Source organism: Protopterus annectens, chromosome 6.part0 (assembly GCF_019279795.1).
Source record: "Protopterus annectens isolate FY-2018-M chromosome 6.part0, PAN1.0, whole genome shotgun sequence".
NCBI lineage: Eukaryota > Metazoa > Chordata > Ceratodontiformes > Protopteridae > Protopterus > Protopterus annectens.
In genome coordinates this window covers 315,443,776-315,468,079 of record NC_056737.1, presented here as the reverse complement: position 1 = coordinate 315,468,079, position 24,304 = coordinate 315,443,776, and the positions used below count along the sequence as shown (strand labels likewise).

At 39.7% G+C, this 24,304-nt stretch overlaps 1 protein-coding gene across 2 annotated transcripts in view; it reads left to right on the top strand.

Annotated features, from left to right (window-relative positions):
• Nucleotides 1–24,304, top strand: part of ZFYVE26 (zinc finger FYVE-type containing 26) — a 3,506,023-nt gene that overhangs the window by 2,569,078 nt on the left and 912,641 nt on the right. The window lies entirely within an intron of this gene.

The following is a 24,304-nucleotide window of genomic DNA, read 5'->3' as shown; positions in this document are numbered from 1 at the left end:
GTCCTTGCAGTGAAGTCTCTTCCAGGCTTTGGAAATCACAGCATATACCCCAAAGTTCCAGATGGACCCCACTCTAATGCTGATATTGATTATCTGTCTGCTGAAAACATTATCCTGCAGAGCTCTTCTTCCATCAGACAGGCTCTTTGTAGTGCAACATTGTGAATCAAGCCATACAGGTCCATGCTTCCTTATGCCTCAAAACCTTCAGAGATCACAACAACTATTTATATGGATCCAAATGTCGGATATTTGGTAGTCATGCTGTGGATGATAAAAGTGTATTGGTGTCAGTTGACAAATATGATGTCTCGGCTATTAAAGATGTCCAGTACTTGCAGGTTTCACTTGAGTTAGAGAATGTACACCCTAAATTGAACTTACTAATTCCCAGTTCTTCAGTGGCAGTCACCAGGTATGCCTCTGTCTTAGAATGGAGCAGGCATTATCAAGGGTAGAGAGTCCACGACAAACAAAGCAATTAGAAAATGGAAATCTAAGTCTAAATCAATTGTATTTGAAGTATTCAATATTATAAAAAAAAATAAAATAATTGGGAAAGGAACATATTGCATAGAAGTAAATGGAAAAAATGAAAACAATACATGCAGAATAATGTTCAGGAGGAGGTATAAGGGAAGGCAGGAGATGAGCAAATTAAAGTTGGACTGAAGACAGATATAAAAAAATATATATGATGTACAATGCATATAAAATGAAAAAAATGTATCAATATGGTTTGTTTTCCTTTCTGTTAATGTATATTTGCGGGTACATGTCAGTCGACCGACAAGTCGAAAGACCGACATTCACTCCACCGACACATGAAAACATCGAAAGCGCAAACACGGACATTTAACAGGTAAGACTTTTAAATTCACTAATCATGCCTACCATGTTTTAGTAAGTGTGGCAGTGTTATGCATGTGTGGTAGGCATGATTAGCGAATTTAAAAGTCTTACCTGTTAAATGTCTGTGTTTGCGCTTTCGATGTTTTCATGTGTCGGTGGAGTGAATGTCGGTCTTCTGACTTGTCGGTCGACTGACATGTACCCATATTTGCATATGTCTTAAATGATAGTAACGTTTTTTTTTGTTTTTTTTTTTAATAAAAAAGTCGGATGGTTCAAGGAATATGGTCACGATCCTAGAGTAGTCTTCACATCAACATTTTGGAGATAAGGTCTTTCCTTGCATGCTCTGGAGGGTTCTGTGCTTCAAGATGTGCTGTCTGTCCATACTGAGAAACTTGGCTGTAATTTGTTATGTGGTCAAATATGAAGTCACCCTCCTCACTCCACGCAAACACATTTATTAAATGATCACTTATGACATAGGCATGCATACATTAGTGGAAAAGAAATCAAACCATAATAGCATTTTCCATTTACATTCTACATCACATATGATTTCTTTCTTTATAACTGTCATCAGTTCAGTATTGCATACAGTGCTCATCTTCTCCCTTCCCTTAAACCTCACTTCTCATCCTGAACGTTATTCTGGATATATATAGTTCACACAAATTCCATTTATTTTTCTGTAATATGCATCTTCTGTTTTCTGAACACCCCTCTTCCAATTCCTTTATCATTTTTTACAAAATTCATTACTTCAAATACAGTTGGTTTAGCGATTGATTAACATTTTCTAGTAATTTTTTGGCAGCCAACAGAATTAAACTTAATAAGGCCTAGCTATGTCTAGGCAGTTCAGATCCTTTGTCCCAGCTAGAAAGAATAATTTCCTTAGTTATGGCCATTTGCTTCCCCAATATTTCTGACAGAATACTTTGTAGGGAATTTTTAAATTCTGCCAACTCATTACACTCCCAAATTAACTCCTTCTTTCTCATCAGTCCTCCAACATTTGCTGTCATTTGGGGTATTAAAATACCTATGCAAACACTTAAAGCAAAAATTCTAAACCTTCTGGACTTTGTTGCATACTTGTTAGCCACACATACAGTGGATATAAAAAGTGTACACACCCCTTTTAATATGCCAGGTTTTTGTGATATAAAAAATGAGACCACAATAAATCATTGAATTGTACAGGTTATAGGTCACATTAAAGGTGGGAAAAGTTTTGAAATGATTTATTCTGGTCTCATTTTTTTATATTACAAAAATTGGCATTTTAACAGAGGTGTTCCACTTCTTATATCCACTGTATATCCTCCCAATGCTCCCTTGTTAATTTCTTTTCCAGTCTCTCTTTCAAAATTTTTCTAACCTTCTCTAAGTGGTTCTTACTGTTATTGTGCAGTATTTTATATGCCCTACTAATTATCCCTTTTTTAACAATAGATTCTGTCCTAGATTAAAATAACAACTCTACCAGAGCTGTTCTTTCACTTAGAACTCTCCTATCCCTTACTTATTGCAGCCCGCCATTCACAACCCCTTTTTCTCATGTTTACCCGTGGGGTTGGGATGTCACCTTAAACTTCAACAGAGAAGAATCATCTAGAGCCAAGGGTTACACTACAAGGTGGTTAGCTCTGCCACAGTAGTTCTTCCACACCTCACTATATACTCTTTGTATCATTTCCTGGTAGAGAAGGCAGTCTATAATCTGCAGTTCAGACAGCTACTTGACCACATCCCACTCTATTGCCTTTCTCTCTCGTTGTTTGTTCCCAGTAACTTGGTTCCTTTGCCAGTTGTCTACAATAAATTCCAGCCTTTCTTGACTGTACTCTGTACCCCCCACTTGCACTCATTCCTTTTGCCAAAATCTCCTTTCTCCATTCCTGCTTTAGTTTGGTTCTTAGAATTCATTTTACAACTGTATGAATATTAGTATTCTGTATTGGTGGTGGCGGTTATTCTCTTTAAGGATCTGCATCCCAAATCCCACTCTCACTTTATTTCTTGAACTTCAGTTATAAATTTCTGCTTGTGTTATGTGTATGGGCCTTAGCTGTGTAGCTCTAAAGTATCATTTCAAATCAAGTAAAAACCACCTTTGTTCTATTATGAGGATCAACTCTTGTTCTCTTTCCCTCCCAGATAAATTCCTTCAACCTGTTATTATTGCCCACAACTCCTCCTTTGGTTGATAAAAAAAATCACTACTTGTATCTTATTATCCAAATCTGTAAACAAGAACTTCCAATTTCTCAGTTTTTATATTGTCTTTTGTTTAGTTTCTTCCCACATATTCTTAGCTGCTGTAACAGAAACCTTTTTAATCCATAGTCCTACTTACTTCATCTTATTGTGTCCCTATAAATATAAATATTGCTGAACCAATTTGTGTGTGGGTACATAAAACAAAGGTTACAGTCATAAATTATCTGTATTAATTTTATATCTTGAAAAGATTTGCAGATTTCTTGAAATGCTCCATAACACCAAGAGATGTCCATTTCTGTGTTTATGCAAAACAAAATATCTGCAAATAAAGCCAACGTTTCTTAATTGTTAAAATTTCTGAGTTTATTTTCTTTGTCAATACTTCTAAATATAAAACAAATACAAAGGAGGTGGAGGACACCCCAGAGAGGAACCCTCTCACTTTGATTTGTGCCTTCTAGTTAACCTTAATATTTTTTTTTAAACAAGAAACATCTTTATGGAATTATTACTTATGATGTAGGCAGTCATACATTTGTATGAAAACAAACCATACTGTCATATTTTCAGTTGCAAACATTATACATCATGTATAGTCTTCTATACAATCATTGTCAATTGAACATTGCATAGCTTATTCAATTCATGCCTTTCTCTTAAATATGATTCCTCCTCCAAAACATTATTCTGCATGTATTGTTCCCACAATTTCCATTTTGTTGTATGTAATTTGCTTCTAACCTTTTCTAAAGATCACACTTCTAATTTTATTTCTATTACTGTATTTTCTACTTCTAATACAGTTGGTTTAGACTTTGATTTCCATTTTCTAGTAATTGCTTTTTTGGCAGCCACCAGAATTAAACACAGCAAGGCCTTACTATGTCTAGGCAATTCTGTATTGCAATTCAAAAAAATAATTTCCTTATTTACACCAATTTGCTTATTTGACAGGGAATTTTTACTCTGCCATCTCATTGCACTCTCATAAAATATGTTCTCCATTACCTTTTTATTCTCCATAACACCTCCAACATTTGCAGTCTACCTGAGGAAATTTTTGGAGTCTGTCTGAGGTATAACAATGCCTGTGCAAACATTTTAAACCAAAAATCCTAAATGTTCTAGACTTTGTTGCATGTTTGGAAGCTAAACATATATCCTCCCGTTGTTTCTTTGTGAATTGCTTATGCAGTCTCTTTTTAATCCTTTCTAACCTCCTCTGATTCCTGTAGTTATCATGCAGTATTTTATATGCCCTACTAATTATCAGTTTTTAACAGCAGTGTCTGTTCTAGATTCTACTAAAAACTCAACCAGTGCTGGTCTTTCACTTATGATCTCCCAATTCCTTTCTCTTTGCCTATACTCTTATCAATCTTTTATAGGGAAGGTAATCTCTAGCCTGCAGTCAAAATGCAATCTTGGTCTCTTCCTATTCTATTGCCATGGTTCCTTTGCCAGTTTTCTCCAGTAAATCCCATTACCCTCTTTTCTATTCTCTTTACCTCTAATTGCAGTCATCCATATTAGCAGAATCTCCTTTCTCCATTCCCATTTTGGTTTAGTTCATAGAATGCTTTTTGCTACATATTGAGTAAAATATTCTTTATGGTTGTTGTTGTTCTAAGGATTTGTGTCCAAAATCCCAGTCTCTCCTTATTTCTTGAGCTTCCCTCCTTGTTTTTTCATCATTCCTTTCCACTTTGAATTGTAGCTTTCTACTTATGCTATGTATAGGAGCCTTAACTGTGAAATACCCCTTAAAATCCGGTAATTCCAAACCACCTTGTTCTATTGGATGGATCAACTTATCCCACTTGACTAGTGCCGTCTTCCCCTCCCAGATAAAATTCTTCATCTCTTTATTGCTAGCCACAACATCTCCTGTGGTTGATAAAAATATGCCTTACCTGTATATAAAACTAAAGGGACTAAAAACATTTTTACTGCTTATATCTTGCTATCCATATACATAAAACAGAGCTTCCCGTTTCTCAGTTTTTGTTATCTTTTGTTTAGTCTCTTCCCAGATATCCTTAGCTGTCATAACAGAATCCTTTCTAACCCATATTAAGTACTTCATTTTATCATGTCCCCATAGATATGTGTATTGCTGAACCAATTCTTGTGTGGTTACATAGTTTACAGCTATTGCCTTTGTTTTTAATCTTCATTCATTTTGTATCCCAAAAAGACTTAAAACTGACTCAGAATGTTCCACAACTTTGAAATGTACTTTTCTGGTTTTATCAGGTAAAAATAATGTCTCCTGCAAATAAAGCCATCTTCTCGTGATTACCATACCAATTGTATTATTGAATTTCTGAGTCCCTTATTTTCTTTACCAATAGTTCTAAATAAACTTCATATCAAGAAAGAGTACTTCCACAAAAACAGTCAGCTTCCTTCCACTTGCATAGCAGCAAAACAGGATAGAAGCAACGACCACCAAAGCTGTAAGAACACTGTTTTAATAACAGCTGGTAAGCGCTTTCGTGAAACAATTCATCAGACCATAACTCACAGTAAAAAGCAACTCTTTTAAAATATGAAACAGTGAAACAATTAAATCAGTTCTTAAAATCAATTAGTGCAACAACCTTCTAGTTTTCAGGCAGGGACAAGCTTTACAGCCTCGGCAGGGAAATGTGCCTATTCTATCTGAAATGTTAACTCTTTTTAAATTTCTCCCATAACAGAGGCTGTAAAGTTTGTCCCTACATTTCAAAAAATAATTTCTTTATTCATTTTACTACTGGGGAAAAGTATGAGGTCAATTTTTATGCTTATTGTGCCAGTGCTAACCTAGTTTCTTTGGCTACATGTAAAAAAATGCCCATGTTTTTATGTAGGCATGACAAGTAGGAAATTAAAGGACAGATTCCTGGAACATGTAAGAGACTTTAAAAGGGATGTTCACACAAATGCACTAAATAAACACAATAAAGCTAGGGAAAGTCATACATATGAATTTATGGTACTAAGTATCCTACATAAAAATATTAGGGGAGGTAGCCTGCTTAATAAAATAGAATATGAGGAACTGAAATGGATCCTAAAGTTGCAGGCAGACAAGAACTTTGGTTTAAATGATAGTATCCCCTTAAAACCCTACCTAAAAGCTAGAAGGTTGTTGCACTAATTGATTTTAAGAGCTGATTTGTTAATTGTTTTATTGTTTCATATTTTAAAAGGGTTGCTTTTTACTGTGAGTTATGGTCTGATGGTGTTTCACGAAAGCGCTTACTAGTTGTTATTAAAACAGTGTTCTTACAGCTTTGGTGGTCGTTGCTTTTATCCTGTTTTGTTGCTAAATAAAATTTAAATAAGAAAGGGGAAAGAGGACACCCCTGCCTGGTTTAGTTAGCCTTATTATTGTATCAAGAAATGCAAATGCTTTCATTGCAATACTCCTAAAATCCCACCTTAATCTGTTGAATGCTTTATCTCCATCAATAAAAGTAGTATTTCCTTACATTCTGCTTTCCTCTGGATCATCTTTGTTTTATTAATGCTGTCAAATATTGGTTTCCCCTCCACAAAACCAAGTTGGTCCATATCTGTCCATTTTAGCGTACTCTTTGCCATTTTTAGCCATTGTAGACATAAACACTTTATAATCGTGATTTAAAATTGAAATGGGCCTTTATTAATCTGGATCAGATGGGTCTTTACCATCTTTTTAGGTATTACCTCCACCACAGCGTTTTCCAGGATGCAAGTGCCTCCCATCCTTTTCAAATACTATTAAACAAAATCTTCCAGATCTTTATCACTTTCTTCCCCCATAGCTTCCAAGCTCCCACTAGAATGCCATTTATTTCTGAAGACTTTCCTGCTGTTTGGTTATACATCACCATGTTTATCTTGTTTTCTCCTATCTTAACTGTTAGTTGTTGAACCTCATCTTCCTCTAACCTTGGCATATTTACAGCTTCCGTTTATGTTTCCAGCTGTGCATTTTCTTGATTTCAGCAGTTCTTTGCTTTATACAAATTTTCGTAAAATTTCCAAAATATCTCTAATACGTCCACAGTATATCTGGTTATTTTTCTTGTTATAGGCTTCTTAGGTTTGGCAATAACCCTTTATAATTTCTTTTACCTAAGTCATTGTGCCAAAAGTTTTTGTTCTCCGGAGTCATTATCAGAAACAGTCGATTAACAGCAATCTTTCAAAACTCTTGCATATTATCCAGGTACTCCTTTATTTTCTCTTTATCAGTCTGTAGTTGTGTCTCCTCTTGCTCTGAGATTCCCCTTATTTTGTAACACTTTAACATTTGTCAGCCCCTCTAAATAATTCTTATTTCTTAAGCAGATCTCTTTCTTTGATTTCTACCTGATTTTTAAACTCCACTTTCATTTTATCCCACTTACTAGCTCTAACGTCTGGAGTACTTTCTATCTTCTCTAATAAATCCCAGATAATTTCCGCTACCCATTCTTTAAATTCCTCTCTTTTTAACAGGTGGGTGAAGAAGCCCCTATGTCTTATATTTATTCCATCAACGTACATTTTTATCTTGATAATTATTTCCACATGATCTGAAATAGTTATTAGTGTGTGTCAAAAGTTCTCCATTAAATGTATATGTTCCAGTGAAATATAATTTGTCTAATCTAGCCCAGTTATTGCACCTTGGTGTAGAATATGTAACTTTTCTTTGAGTTCCTAATACTGAGTTCATGTTGTTCATACCAAATACTTTCATAAATTTCTTCAGAAATCTACCCTCTTTTGTTATATTTTTCCTTCTAGCCCCCCATACATTCTCATTATTGCACATCAAATTCCAATACCCACCATAATATTCCTGCTGTAAGCTGATTATTTCTCCCAATTTTTAAGCTCCATAACAGCAGTTTTAAGCGGAATATAAATACTTTTCAGTGTAATACTCATCCTTGTCAGTATCCCCGTACCTACCCCATATCTGCCCTTATTACCTTTTGTTCCTCTTTGTCACTACCAGAGTTCCCCAGCAATAAATATAAGTATTTCTTTTTTTCTTTTGTCACTTATATTCTGCAGAATCTGTCCTGAAATCCTTTCCTGATCAAATTCACATGTTCATTTATTTCCAAATGGGTGTCTTGTGCTATTTACACTCTGCATTCCTTAATATAATTAAGTATTCTTTTCATTTTTGTCATTACCTGTGACACCATTCACATTCCAAGATAATATGGAAAGTGTTGCTATTATGGGAATAAGTTATTATTCCCACCTGTTATATATGGCAGCTTTTTTAAATGCCACTCTACAGTTTTTGTGATATATTCACCCATTGTTTGGCAGGTTAATCCTTTATACAGTTTTTTTCTTACCAAAATTGAGACGTATGTTGTATTTTACAAAAAGTTTTGTTTTAATACAAACTGTCAAACAAAAAACAAACACACCCTCATAACCTTTTAACTAGATGCAAATACAAATAACTATGTGCATCTTCAAATAATGAAGTGTAGCCCTCATAATAATGACATTTGTGCCAAATAGACAGCTACTAAGACAGACCCTACTTAACCTAAAATTGAAGATATCACTGCTAAGATACATTATTGTCAGTGCTTCTACTTATACCAATTGGTGTATGTTCTTTCATTTATATTTATATCCCCCTAGAAGTGAAAATGTGTATACTTTCAGAAGTCATTAACTTTTAGCCTTGAAGAAACCAGTGTTCTGTCTTCTTTATCAGTTTGTCTCCATGGAAACATAAGAGAAAAAAGAAAAAATGTAGTACTCTTCTGCAGCCTGAAAGGCAAGCTGAAACATTTACTTCTATAGGACAAGCTTTCATTATATTCTGTTTCATACTTAGTTGTCTCCACTTTAAACCTGTTATTATATTAGGCCATAAATGTTAATGCAGACATTCACCTGCGTAATAGTAAGAGAAAACTTATCAGCTCTGTATACATTATGATCTCTGTGCTTTTACACCCTATCCCCCACCTCAACAGCCCAAGATTACAGTTTATTAAAGTAAGCATGCTTTTGTGTAGAGTTTCTTCCCTTTCTGAGCTGTGATGACTATAATTCTTAATACCAATTAAGAAGCGAAAAGGAAGAAAAGCAATGTCATCTGTTTGCTTTAGTAACTGTGTCACATACAAAAATAGCTAAAATAATTTATATTGTTAAAAGTCTCATAGAAATACTGTTAAGAGCAGAAATTGTTTTACTTAGTTACAGTTTTCCTTCACCTTCCTCTCTCATCAGAGTCCTTCCAAATATGTTTGACAGTGAGGCAAATTATTTTCAGTTCCCCACAAATTTAATAGTGTCAACAAAAGTCCACTCATTCCTGTACAGCTATGTTTCACAAATGTGATTTATGCTTTGCAGTCCTGCATCTATTCACTAATTTTCATGTTGCTGATCTTCTTCCTGTTCATCTCCATCTCCCAACTCCAAATATTGGTTCAAATCCAAATTACTTCCAATTCTTCTGGTCAACACCTGTGCTTTTCTCTGTCTTTCAAGCATTTTCCTTTGAAACAGTGGAAAAGGTTGCACTGGCAAAATCTCTCCATTATCATCAGAAGAATGAGAACCAGAGTCCCTTCTACTTGATGGCTCACTTTTTGCTTGACAAACTTTTGTGTTTCCTCCTTAGCCTGTTCTGTATTAGAAAATGTCTTTGATCCTCCAGGGGAAAAAAAAGTATTCTGAAGACTGCTGGATACTGCAGCTTGAATCTGTCACTTGCCTCTCAACATTCCCTGATTACTGGAATGTTGTTCTCTTCCGTCATGTGTGCAGTAAATAATCATTTGCTGTATCCAGTTTGTAATACTTTTTCCTTTTGCTACGCTTTTGTCAGGATCATCTTTTTCATCTGATAGGTTCATATCTTTACTAGTAAAGGTTTTGGCTGCTTTCTCAAGGCAAGATTTGAGGGATACACATGGTGTGCCCTTTCACTTAACATTTCCTGCTGTGGAGTACCAGACAAGTTGCTTATTTGTGCCTTCATAAAATAAATACTGTCTGTTCCTTCTGGCTTCTCTGTTACAGAAGAAGATATATTTTCCGTATGTGCTCTGTCCTCTGATTCTACTATTTTTGAAACATCTCTTCTTGAGCAGTGTGATACGCAGCTAGCCTTTTCTTTATTCTGACCTCTGATTTTTTTTCCAGTTTTATCAACTTATCTGAATATTTATTTAAAGCTTCTTCCATTTTCCAGCTTTTTGTTACTTGAGTTGATATACTCCTTCTTCATTGTTTCATTTATTTTAATCAGCTCTGAGCACTTTTGACTTTTTTCCTCTCGATTGCTGGTAGTCATGCCTGCAGCAAAGCTGCAGATTGAACTGCTTTTTGCTGAACAGCTATAAGATTCTTTTCAGCCATTGTTTTCTCTTCATCTTTTGCTTGCAGGCACTCAGACCATGTATTTACTAGCTAGTAAATTAATTTTACTCAAACTGACAAGATCACTGGCTGTTTCCCAGTTTCTGTTTCACAATAGGAGATCTGAAGCTAACCTGTTGATCAGTGCGCAGCCATATTGGAAGTCCCAGCTGTCACAGATTTATTGACACGTCATCATCATCTTTCGGCTGTTTCCATTAGGGGTCGCCACAGCAGATCACCTGTTTCCATTTCTTCCTGTCCTCTGCATCTTGCTCTGTCACACCAACCACCTGCATGTCCTCTCTCATCACATCCATAAACCTTATCTTAGGCCTTCCTCTTTTCTTGTTACCTGGTAGCTTCATGCTTAGCATCTTTTTCCCAATATACTCAGCATCCCTCCTCAGCACATGTCCAAGCCAATGTAATTGTGCCTCTCTGGCTTTGTCTCCAAGCCTTCCAACCTGGGCTGACCCACTAATATACTTATTCCTAATCCTGTCCACCCTCGTCACACCCAGTACAAATCTTAACATCTTTAATTTTGCCACATCCAGCTCAAACTCCTGCCTTTTTGTCAATACCACTGTCTCCAACCCATATAACATAGCTGGTCTCACTACCCTCTTGTAGACCTTCCCTTTCACTCTTACAGGTACTCGTCTGTCACAAATCACTCCTGACACTCTTCTCCACCCACTCCATCCTGCCTGTACTCTCTTCTTCACCTATCTTCCACACTCACCATTACTCTGAACTACTGACCCCAAGTATTTAAACTCATCCACCTTCGCAGCCTCTACTCCTTGCATCCTCACCATTCCTCTATCCTCCCTCTCATTCACACACATATATTCTGGCTTAGTCCTGCTGACCTTCATTCCTCTTCTCTCTAGAGCATATCTCCATCTCTCCAGGTTCTCCTCCTCCTGTTCCCTACTCTCAGTACAGGTCACAGTGTCATCTGCAAACATCATAGTCCACGGGGACTCCTGTCTGATCTCGTTTGTCAATCTGTCCATCACCATTGCAAATAAGAAAGGGCTCAGAGCTGATCCTTGATATAACCCCACCTCCACCTTAAACGCATCCATCACTCCCACCGCAGACCTCAGCTGTCACACTACCCTCGTACATATCCTGTACCACTCTTACATACTTTTCTGACACTCCTGACTTCCTCAGACAATACCACAACTCCTCTCTAGGCACCCTCTCATATGCTTTCTCTAAGTCTACAAAAACACAATGCAACTTCTTCCGGCATTCTCTGTACTTCTCCATCAACACTCTCAGAGCAAAGATCGCATCTGTAGTGCTCTTTCCTGGCATGAAACCATACTGCTGATCACTAATCATCACGTCCCTTCTTAACCTTGCTTCCACTACTCTTTCCCATAACTTCATGCTGTGACTGATCAATTTAATCCCTCTGTAGTTACTACAGCTCTGCACATCACCCTTATTCTTATAAATCGGTACCAAAACACTTTCTCCATTCCTCAAGCATCCTCTCACTTTCCAAGATTTCATTAAACAATCTGGTTAAAAACTCCACTGCCATTTCACCTAGACACCTCCATGCTTCCACAGGTATGTCATCTGGGCCAACAGCCTTTCCATTCTTCATTCTCTTCATAGCTATCCTTACTTCCTCCTTGCTAATCCATTGTACTTCATGATTCATTATCCCTACATCATCCAACCTTCTCTCCCTCTCATTCTCTTCATTCATCAACCCCTCAAAGTACTCTTTCCATCTCCTCAACACACTCTCCTCACTTGTGAGTATGTTTCCCTCATTATCCTTTATCACCTTTCTTTACTGCACATCTTTCCTAATTCGGTCCCTCTGTCTAGCCAATCGGTACAGGTCCTTTTCTGCCTGTCTAACCTTTCATACAACTCTTCATATTCCTTATCCTTAGCCTTCATCACCTCTCTCTTTGCCATGCACCTCATCTCCTTATACTCCTGTCTACTTTCTTCATCTCTCTGACAATCCCACTTCTTCTTTGCCAACTTATTTCTCTGTATACTCTCCTGTACTTCCTCATTCCACCACCATGTCTCCTTGTCATCCTTCCTCTGTCCAGATGTGATACCAAGCACCTTTCTAGCCGTCTCCCTTACTAGCGCTGCTGTAGTTACCCAGCTATTTGGTAACTCTTCACTGCCACCCAGTGCCTACCTTAATTCATCCCTGAACTCCACCTCACAATTACTCTTTTTCAATTTCCACCACTTGATCCTTGGTGCTGCCCTCACACTCCTCCTCCTCTTCTTGATAACCAACGTCATCCTACAAACCACTATCCTATGCTGCCTAGCTACACTTTCTCCGGTCACCACTTTACAGTCTCCAATCTCCTTCAAACTGCTGAATATTTAAATATTTGGGGGATTCAATTCAAGGTAACATGGCACCAAAAGGAGATTACCTTTTTGGATGTCTTGGTTAAACGTACCCCAGGAGACACCTTGGAAACTGAAGTTTTTCTCAAATTTCCACAGTATAATACTTTACTACATGCATCCAGCTTTCACCCCCAGCATGTCATCAGGAATATCCCCAAGTCCCAATTTCTTAGGATCAGGAGGATTTGTTCAGACTCCTCTGTGTACATCCAATATATAAGCATGATCTTTCCAACCACTTTAGAAATCGGGGTTACAGAGTAGGTGACATCTGTAGAGCGGGTCAGTTTGCTTCCCAGCAGAATAGGTCTGATGTGCTTGTATATAAGGGTGATCAACCTTCTAGGAGTAATAAGGTCAGGTTAGTTACGACATATGGGAAAAATACATATTCCTTTATGAACATTATTTCGAGACACTGAGATATATTACAAGGTGAAGATTCACTTAGTGAATTTGTGGGTGACAGGTGTAATTATTCTTTTCGTAAAGGCCGGCCCTTGAGTTCCTTGTTCAATTACTATAAAAGGTATCAAAATCAGGATAGATCCTCTGTTCAGAGAACTATGATGGGTGATAAACTGATGGGTTATCATCCTTGTGGTCATTGTTGCAATTGTTCAAAGTTTATAAAACTAGCAGCTTTACTAGACAGAATACCCCTCATGTGTTTGATATAAACTTTTTTGCTACTTGTAGCACTAATTGGGTGATATATCTGGCAAGCTGTACATGTCCAGCATTTTATCTTGGACAAACCTCCAGACCACTTAGAATGCGGATATGTGAACATACGAGATATCAGGAACTGCAAACAAACTAGTGCATTCTATAAACATATATGTAAACATAGATCTGGGTCTTTAAGATTTACAGCTATTGACTGCATTGTACATAAAACATAGGATAAGGTAGTGAAACATGAGATACTAAATGTAAAGGAAAAGAAATGGATTATCAAGCTCAGTGGATTATTTCCACCAGGCTTGAATGATCATTTTTTAAAAAAACTCTGTTTATTGAATAATTGTATAATTGATAATTGAATGCTATGTGTGTGTGTGTGTGTGTGTGTGTGTGTGTGTGTGTGTGTGTGTGTGTGTGTGTGTGTGTGTGTATATATATATATATATATATATATATATATATATATAAAATCTAGCCTTGTTGGAGGAAATTCTTGTCATTTGTGTTTTGCTCACTGAGGAAGGCAGTTATGCCGAAACCGGTCTGATGTTTTTGTTGGGCAGGTGTATTTTTTAATACACCATGTATTATTTAATATAAAATAATATAATACACTTTTTCCACACCAAATTGTGCTGGCCTCCCCTTTTTTTGACTTGGATATTTAGGATTTTGGGCCGTTGCACTAACCGTACTTGTGGGTCCCTCATAGCATCAAAAAGAAATATAGCTAGCAGAAATGGTGATGAATAATATAATTTAATGAAAAACAAAGATAGAGGGTAACATACCCTACTATCTGTAATGTCCAAACTGGTTTCGGCTGTATTAGCCTTCATCAGTGGAGACATCAAATAATCACTAACATCAGTATATATATCTCACAGCATACAGGCAGTAAATTGGTTAATTAAAATTGGTCATTAAGACCAGGTGGAAATAAAGCCCCTAATTTGATGATCCATTTACGTTCCTTAAAATTCAATAGATTATGCCAGCCCAGCTTGTGCCTGCATTTACCAACAATACAATGAATGACCATAAATTTGAAAGAAGCAGAATTGTGTTTAACAACATGTTTATATAAAGCATTATTGCTGCGTTTATTCCTAATGTTGCTAAGATGTTCCCTTATCCTGATACGGGAAGATCTGGAAGTTTGCCCAACATAAAACGATGAACATGTGCAAGTGGCTAAGTAAATGACCCACTCCGTGTTACAATTGGCCCAAAAATTAATATTGAAAATCTCTGAAGTATTACGACTAGTAAACTCCCTGGTGTGTTGGACCCTTTGGCAATAGGAACAATGGCCACATGGTATACAACCCAAAACTGGGCCACCCCTCCAAGTATGTTGAATGGAGACAGAGGAATTAAAACCCACCCTCTTATAATGGCTGAACAGTGAACCTAATGTCCGACCCCTCCTGAAAGAAAACGAACATTTTTCCCTCAGGTAAGGGTGTAATTTCTCTTCTGCCCTCAAAATATTCCAATGTTTATTAATGATTTTCATAAATCCTCGTGTGTTACGTCCATATGTAGTAATTAGACGAACTGGATCGTCAGAAACATCCTTATATTTGTCTTTGTAACGTAACAAGTCAGCCCTGTTCTGATTAGAAACCCAATGGCAAGCAGAACTCACCGTACCTTGGGCATAACCTCTTTCCCAAAACCTACATATTAAATCATTATAGGCAAGCTCAAAGGTTTGTTGATATGAACAGATCCTTCTAGCTCTTAAGAATTGTGACTTGGGGATATTCTGGATGATGTGTTGTGGGTGGAAGCTGGTGGCATGTAAAAGTGAATTGTATTCAGGAAATTTCCAATACATCCATGTCGAAAGACTATCATCAGGATTCCTGCTAACCTCAACATCAAGGAAAACAATCCTCGTTTTATGATGGGTTATTTTAAATTCAATTCCCCACACATTATCATTGAGGTAGCAAACAAATTCCTGAAGATAGATTTCGTCCGACTTCCACACCATCCGACAATCATCCAGATAACTCCTCCAAATGTCCAATTCATCCATGTATATATTGTGATTTGGATCATAAATCACAACCTCCTCAATATAGGCCATAAAGAGGTCAGCATAAATGGGTGCAAAAGACGCACCCATTGCTGTATCCTTAACCTGCCAAAAGCATTTGTCCTGGAAATAGAATACGTTACTAGTCAAAATGTATTCAGCCAGGCATACCAAAAAGGTATTAAATCCTGGCTGGTACAAACCAGATCTCCCCAACCAATAATCCAAGGCCTGCTAACCTCCCAATGTGGAATATTAGTATATAGAGAGGTTATGTCCAAGGTACATAAGAACCAATGAGGCTCCAATGAGGCTCCAATTGTGTATCACAAATGATGTCCAAAAACTGAGTAGTGTCCTCAATTCTAGCTCTTATCAAAGGTAATAAAGGTTTTTTTAAAAAAATGTGTTAAATATTCAGACAAGGGTTCAGTAATCGAGCCACAATAAGTCTCCCAGGGGGCATTTAGCATCCTTGTGTATTTTAGGTAGGAGATAAAAATATTGTTTACACGGAGATGAAACCTTCAATTGGTTTCTATCTGACTCTGTTATAATGCCGTCTTCCTGGGCTTGTATCAGGAATGAGTCAATTTTGGTTTGGAAGTGATTAGTTGGGTCAAATGGCATAGCCATATAATATTTTTTGTCTCCCCCTTGATGTTGAGGTTAGCAGAAATCCTGATGATACTCTTTCGACATGGATGTATCGGAAATTTCCTGAATACAATTCACTTTTACATGCCACCAGCTTCCACCCACAACACATCATCCAGAATATGCCCAAGTCACAATTCTTAAGAGCTAGAAGGATCTGTTCAAATCAACAAACCTTTGAGCTTGCCCGTAATGATTTAATATGTAGGTTTCGGGAAAGAGGTTATGCCCAAGGTACGGTGAGTTCTGCTTGCCATTAGGCTTCTAATCAGAACAGGGCTGATTTGTTACGTTACAAAGACAAACATAAGGATGTTTCTGACGATCCAGTTCATCTAATTACTACATATGGATATAACACACGAGGATTTATGAAAATCATTAATAAACATTGGAATATTTTGAGGGCAGAAGAGAAATTACACCCTTACCTGAGGGACAAACATTCATTTTCTTTCAGGAGGGGTCGGACATTAGGTTCATTGTTGAGCCATTATAAGAGGGTGGGTTTTAATCCCTCTGTCTCCATTCAGCATACTTTGAGGGGTGGCCCAGTTTTGGGTTGTATACCATGTGGCCATTGTTCCTATTGCCAGAGGGTCCAACACACCAGGGAGTTTACTAGTCGTAATACTTCAGAGATTTTCAATATTAATTTTTGGGCCAGTTGTAACACGGAGTGGGTCATTTACTTAGCCACTTGCACATGTTCATCATTTTTATGTTGGGCAAACTTCCAGATCTTCCTGTATCAGGATAAGGGAACATCTTAGCAACATTAGGAATAAACGCAGCAATAATGCTTTATATAAACATGTTGTTAAACACAATTCTGCTTCTTTCAAATTTATGGTCATTGATTGTATTGTTGGTAAATGCAGGGACAAGCTGGGTTGGCATAATCTATTGAATTTTAAGGAACGTAAATGGATCATCAAATTAGGGGCTTTATTATCACCTGGTCTTAATGACCAATTTTAATTAACCAATTTACTGCCTGTATGCTGTGAGATATATATACTGATGTTAGTGATTATTTGGTATTTCCACTGAAGAAGGTTAATACAGCCAAAACCGGTTTGAACATTACAGAGAGTAGGGTATGTTACCCTCTATCTTTGTTTTTCATTAAATTATAATGTTAAGTTGTCAATCTCGCCTTCATTCTTGCTGGATGGGTTCAGAGCCGATCCTCAGCTCCGACTCGGCACTTGCTAAGCTCGAGAGCTAATTTTACCAGCTCAAGGCAACCCTATATCCCATGATGCAAGGCGGAGATTACTCAGATCTCGTTTGCCGCTTCGCTAACGAGGTGCCTTCTTTTACCAGCTCTTGGTAAGTGAACTTTTCAGAGACTTTCGTCTACCCCCCTTTACTTTATATATATATATATTATATTGTTGTTTAATTATCGACTCACCTTAGCCCTATTCCCGTCAGTGTTCCCTTCTTTTTGACTAAATATTCCCTTGTCCCTTGTCAGGCCTTAGGCCTTCCCCTCCCTAAATTTTTTTCTGTCAGGGATTGTGTGTGTGTGTGTTTTCCTGGTTAATTTAATTTAATTAATTTAATTTAATTTGTTGGACTGAGTGTTTTTTGTGTGTGATTGTGTTACTGTTGTTCATCGACACAGTTATGTCGAAGGACACTAAGGTCTCAGGCTTCAAGAAGTGTGACTCGTGCTGTCAGAAGATGTCTCTGACAGACAGTCACACTTCTTGTGTTTATTGCCTGGGACCTTCGCACCTGCAGGACTCATGTGCTATCTGTCATGCTTTCAGCCCAAGAGTCCTGCAGGAACGAAAAAATAAACTCATATTAAGGGGCTTATTAAAGCCCGAGAGCTCCCCGACTAAGTCGGTGCCAGGGAAGCCCTCGAAACCTGTTAAGCCTTCGGCTCAAGCTTCTAAGCCGTCGGCTTCAGGTCCTTCCTCACCAGGCTCGAGATCGGCTCCGGCCGGAGCCGATCTTTCCATGCCAGTCTCAGTATCGGCTCCATCCGGCGCCTATACTACCAGATCCAGACACTCAGTGTCGGCTCTGGCTGGAGCCGACGTATCTTCGGCTCCGATGGCTCCATTGTTCTCAAAAAAGAGATCTCGATCCCCTTCAGTGGAATCCATACATTCGGCTCCGAGATCACCTTTGCTCTCGGAGTGGAGCCATCAGAGCCGATCTTCTCGGTCATCCAGGCTATCTGATCACGACCTTGAGAGAGTGGTGAGTAGACTATTAAAGTCTCAGGCATTGGCCCAAATACTCCATAGCCCATCTCAACAGACGGTAGCTATATCACATCCACCGAGCATTCCTCCTCCAACTCTGTTACAGAGTTCGGAGCCGGAGCTCCTCGGAACCGGTACCGTTGTGACTTTGGAGCCGATACCACCCCTTTCGGCTCCGTCGTCCTCGGCTCCGATTTCCTCCTTGAGACCTTCATTGGAGGGATCCAGGCGTCTAGTCTCTCTCGTCGGCTCCGAGGGGGCGAGTGGCATCGGACCCCTGTCCGACCCTGTTCTCCCTCTCGGAGCTTCGGCGTTGGTGAGCTCGGCCCCGACATCTGCCTCGGAGCCTTCTGGGGTTCCTATCTCTTCAGAGAGGGAACTTTCTGGTGTCTCTGACGGGGGAGCCTTCGAGGTGATGAGGAGTGTACTAGCCCCTGGGCTTAGTCAACGGACAGTTCCATCAGCTCCTCCCACTACAGTGCTTGCTGACGTCTCTTCCCACTCTCTTGCTCCCAGACCCAGAGATCCAACGCCTCATGTTTCCCCATTGGGAATATCTTCCTCTTCCGAGGCTTCTCCTGATCCGTCAGAAGAACCCCCGCATAAGAGGACATGTAAAAGGAAACATTCAGACTCCCCTGAGTCTACTACATAAGATACTGACTTGGATGAGTCGGAGGGATCCCCAAGGTCCTTCTCTGAGGATGTCTCATTTTCAGACATCCTTGAAATCCTTAAACAGAGGGGGAACTGGCCCACCCTTAATCCCTCCGAGGATGAGTCAGTATACCTGGAGGCATTCGGATCTCGACCCTCCACCTCCTGGGTGTCTCTGCCTTTCGACCCTCTCATGGAGGTAGTGGCTCGGAAGGCATGGATGGCTCGAGAGTCGGTGGAACCTATCCCTAGGAGACCTTCAAAATTTATTACTGCCCCACAAGATAGACAATATTTGACAAAGGGTGTCCCACTTGATGCCATGGTGGTGGCTGCTGCCACCAAGAAGGAATTAGCTGATCCTTCAGTACCTGTCCATCCTCCTAATAAAGATTCTAGGACTATGGACAGGTACGGTAAGCGGATTTTTTCTTCAGTGACTTTTGCTATGAGATCGCTGAACTACTTATGCCACTTCACCTGCCTTCAAAGAGATGTTCTTAAAGAGATGGGAGAAGTTTTACAGGATCCGTCAGCTGCTGGGTCTCAGGATAAGATTAGCTCACAGCTAGGAATCCTTAACTCCATTGCTAACTCCTCCATGCGGCTCATTTCTTATGCAGCCGATGGAGCGAGTAGGGCCGCAGGCACAGGAGTGGCTTTAAGGCGTCAGTCCTGGATGAGCCTTTGTAATTTTGCAGACCCCTTCAAGGCGTCTTTCAGAAACTCCCCCTTTGATGGCTCGACCTTGTTCGGTCCTCAAGTGAAAGACACTTTGACTAGATGCGAACAAGATGGCAAGACTCTTTCTGCTGTAGGAGTCCATTTCTCCACCCCTTCTAGACCTTACCCCAAAGGACAGAAGGGAGGGAAAATGTGGTTCCGCAAATCTCAAGGAGTCACGCCTGACGCACAAAGTCAGTTTACCTCCAGAGGCAGAGGGGGTAACAATAATAGACGCCGCCCTAGGGGCAGAGGTGGTCCGCAGAATCAGGGTAGCAGAGAGCCTCTTTCTGACAAACCCTTCCAGCATCCCTGAGATGTTGCCCGATTGTCCGCCTTCAGAGGCAGTCGGGGGAAAACTATCGCTGTACCCAATAGCCTGGCTTTCCCTTTCTCAAGACAAATGGGTACAGTCAATTATATCTGAGGGTTACAAAATTCCCTTTATTCAAACCCCGATTCAACAGAAGGGAACCCTTCCAGGCGTTCCACCGGTCTAAGGGAATTAGCAGTACTAGAAATATCAAAACTGCTAGTAAAAAGAGCCATCCAGCCAGTCCCAGCAGACCAAATAGGATCCGGAATCTACTCAAGGTTCTTTTAGTTCCAAAAGACAGGAGACTGGAGACCAATATTAGATCTCAGCAAACTCAACAAGTTTGTAAAGAAATCAAGATTCCGGATGGTCACGCTTCAGTCCATTCTGCCCTTTCTGGGCAAGGACAATTGGATGTGCTCGATAGATCTTCAGGATGCGTACTACCACATAAAAATTCACAGACGCTCCAGAAGATTTCTCCGCTTCCGGCTGGGGACCAGTCACTTCCAATTCAGAGCCCTGCCCTTTGGACTCACTACAGCCCCCAGAGTGTTCACTAAATGCATGGCAGTGGTTACGGCTCACCTGAGACGTCAAGGATTCCAGGTGTTTCCATATGTAGATGACTGGCTCCTCACTGCCACCACCAGGCATCAGCTTCTCCAAGCCAGAAATTACACCATTCACACTTGCAGAGGGCTAGGAATTTCTATAAATTTCGAAAAATCTGCCTTGTCGCCTTGTCAATATATTACTTTTATAGGTGCAAGATTGGACACCATACAACTTTCAGCAAGGTTGACAGACCAAAGGATCTTGGACATTCAAAGACAGGTCCAAGTGATTCTATTCAGCAACAAAATTCAGGCCAGATTTGTTCTGAAAGTACTGGGTCTTATGGCGGCTGCCATAACACTTCTTCCCCTCGCCCGCTTTTACATGCGACTTCTACAATGGATGCTATTCACCCAATGGTCCTTTCAACAACTTCCCATGCGTCACGAGATCATAGTAACTCCAACTTGCAAAAGACATCTGACTTGGTGGATATCGTCCCCTCAAATCCATCGAGGCAGACCATTTGTTCCTCTTGCCCCGGTTGCCACGGTTACATCGGACGCCTCCCTGATTGGGTGGGGGGGGGGGGGCATTATCAGGGCAGAATGGTCCATGGCACTTGGCAACCTTTCCAGTACCATCTGCACATAAATGTTCTGGAGATGAGAGCAGTGCTTTTAACGTTGCAAGCCCTCAACGACTCTCTTCCCCTGGGAACTGTTGCAGTCCTAACGGACAATATGTCCGTAGTGTGGTATATAAACAAACAGGGCGGAACCAAGTCCTATCCACTGTGTCGAGAGGCTCTCAGACTTTGGCAATGGGCGATCTCCTCTCACTGGTTTCTGATAGCAACGCACATCCCCGGGAAATCCAACATCATAGCGGACAGATTGAGAAGAGCTATTCTCATGCCTCACGAGTGGTCTCTCAAACAGTCAGTGACGGAAGAGATTTTTCAGAAGTGGGGTCTTCCTTGCTGCAACCTTTTCGCTACACCTCAAAACAGCAAATGCCCATACTTCTTCTCTCTCTTCCCCCTTTCAGGCCATCCCCCCAGAGACGCTCTAACCCAAGATTGGCCCCGGGGACTTCTTTATGCCTTTCCACCTTTTCCGCTGATACCTCAGCTAATTCAGAAAGCAACCGCTTTGAGAGCCAAGTTGATTCTCATTGCCCCTTATTGGCCTCGACAGATATGGTTTCCGTTCCTACATCATTACCTCTTGGTACAGCCATGGCATCTGGACCCAGTTCCAGATCTTCTGACCCACCAGTCAGGTCAACTGCACCAATCCATACCCTCTCTCAACCTCACTGCTTGGTTGCTTCACTTCCATCCTTAGCCAGGCTTCCTATGATTTCTAATCCTGTACGGGATGTCATAGTAGCTTCCCTAAAATCTTCTACCAGAAAGATTTACACTAGTAAATGGCGATGTTTCTCTTTCTGGGCAAAAGCTAGGAACATAGACCCCTATACTGCTCCAATTCATTCGGTATTGGACTTCCTAGCTGACATTTTTCATTCAGGATCCTCCTCTTCCACAGTGAAAGTTCAACTGGCAGACATTTCAAATTTTCATGTAGGCTTTTTGGACCACAACATTATGTCACATAAACTTTGCAAGGCATTCCTTCGAGGTATCTTTTTATTGAAACTTCCGATTAGAGACCCCCCACCACAGTGGGATCTAAATTTAATTTTAACATCCTTGATTCTTCCCCCGTTTGAACCTGCAGTGGCCTGTTCTTTGAAATTGCTTTCTTGGAAGACACTTTTTCTAGTTGCCATTACATCTGCCAGAAGAGTATCTGAGCTTCATGCTCTCTGTGTTTGCCCTCCCTATCTAATATTCCACAAAGACAGGGTATCCCTAAGAACTAATCCGTCTTTCTTACCAAAGGTGGCATCACAAACTAACCTAAATCAATCCATTGATCTTCCAGTATTTTTTCCGAACTATTCTGATAGAGCTGAACAAAAGTTACATTATCTCGATGTTCACCGCCAGCTCAGATATTATCTGGATAAGACAAAACTTTTTAGGAAATCTGATCAACTATTTCTATCCTATGCAAAGAACAAGAAAGGCCTTCCAGTTTCTAAGGTAACTTTATCTAGGTGGCTGTCTTCTGTGATCACTTACATTTATCAGCTCAGAGGCAAAGAGTTGGTTTCTAACCCAAAAGCCCATTCTACCAGAGCTCTAGCTACATCTACAGCTTTTCAAGCTAGACTTCCAATAGACACTATTTGTGCAGCAGCCACATGGGCCTCTCCTCATACCTTTGTTTCACATTACAAATTAGATTTGGTCTTCAGAGACAGAGCAAATTTTGGTTCCACCGTTCTCAAGAGTCTGTTCCATTGAGCCACCCAGGATAGAGGTGCTAGGGACTCGGTCCCATCCAGCAAGAATGAAGGCGAGATTGACAACTTAACATTTAGAAGTTATGTACCTACCATAACGTTCCATGTTAGTTGTCTTCTCGCCTTCTTTCTTGCGTCCGCCCTCCATCCCCCTAGCCTGGTCAGACCGGGAAGATTATACATCTTCTATTAAGAGGTTATTACCTTTTTCTAGCTGTTCAACTCCTAGTGTCACTAGATTATGTTGATCCTTTCTAGAGGGTTATAATGTTATTTAGTATCCTTATTTTCTTCCTCCTCTTAAGTTGGAAGAAAATACTGCTATTTCTTTAGCTACCAAACGAGATCTGAGTAATCTCCGCCTTGCATCATGGGATATAGGGTTGCCTCGAGCTGGTAAAATTAGCTCTCGAGCTTAGCAAGTGCCGAGTCGGAGCCGAGGATCGGCTCCGAACCCATCCAGCAAGAAAGAAGGCGAGAGAAGATAACTAACATGGAACGTTATGGTAGGTACATAACTTCTAATTATTCATCACCATTTCTGCTGGCTATATTTCTTTTGGTTCTGTTGAGGTTCCAGCCGAGCAGTTGCCGTACATGCACCATTACGTTGTCTCTCGTAGCATCAACCTTAGAATGGCTTAACAGATCTTGGAAAGAAGTTTGCTGGTATAGCATTATGGGTAAATGGGTATAACCAGTAGCCTGGAAAAGTTTCAGATGAACAGCTAACTAAAGCTCTCCAGCTTTAGTCTTGATTGCAAATGAAGATGGACCCACTCATCCAAATCTAATATTACAGTAAATGTGTAGCTTTCATTCATATGTATTGACCGTACTTTACAGAGTTTTGTCAGCTGGTACAGAATCAGATAAGAAGTTAGTCTAAAAGATTATGTGGAAGTGAGTTGCTTATTTCCAGAGATAATGTATAGGATTGAGTCAACTTTAGTAATGGAAGGTAGCTGCATCCCTGATTCATGGATTAAACCATTGAGCAATCATCACCTTACAAGGCTGTATGAGGAGCTTAATCCTTAGTAACAGTAAAGAAGCGGTTTTGTCTCCTCTTTTGAGTAGTGGTGGGTGGGTGTTCTCACACTCAAGCATATATGTGCTTGTGTATGTATGTATGTAGGCATCATCTGTGCATAACAAAAATGTATGCTGTATTTGAGTGGTATATTG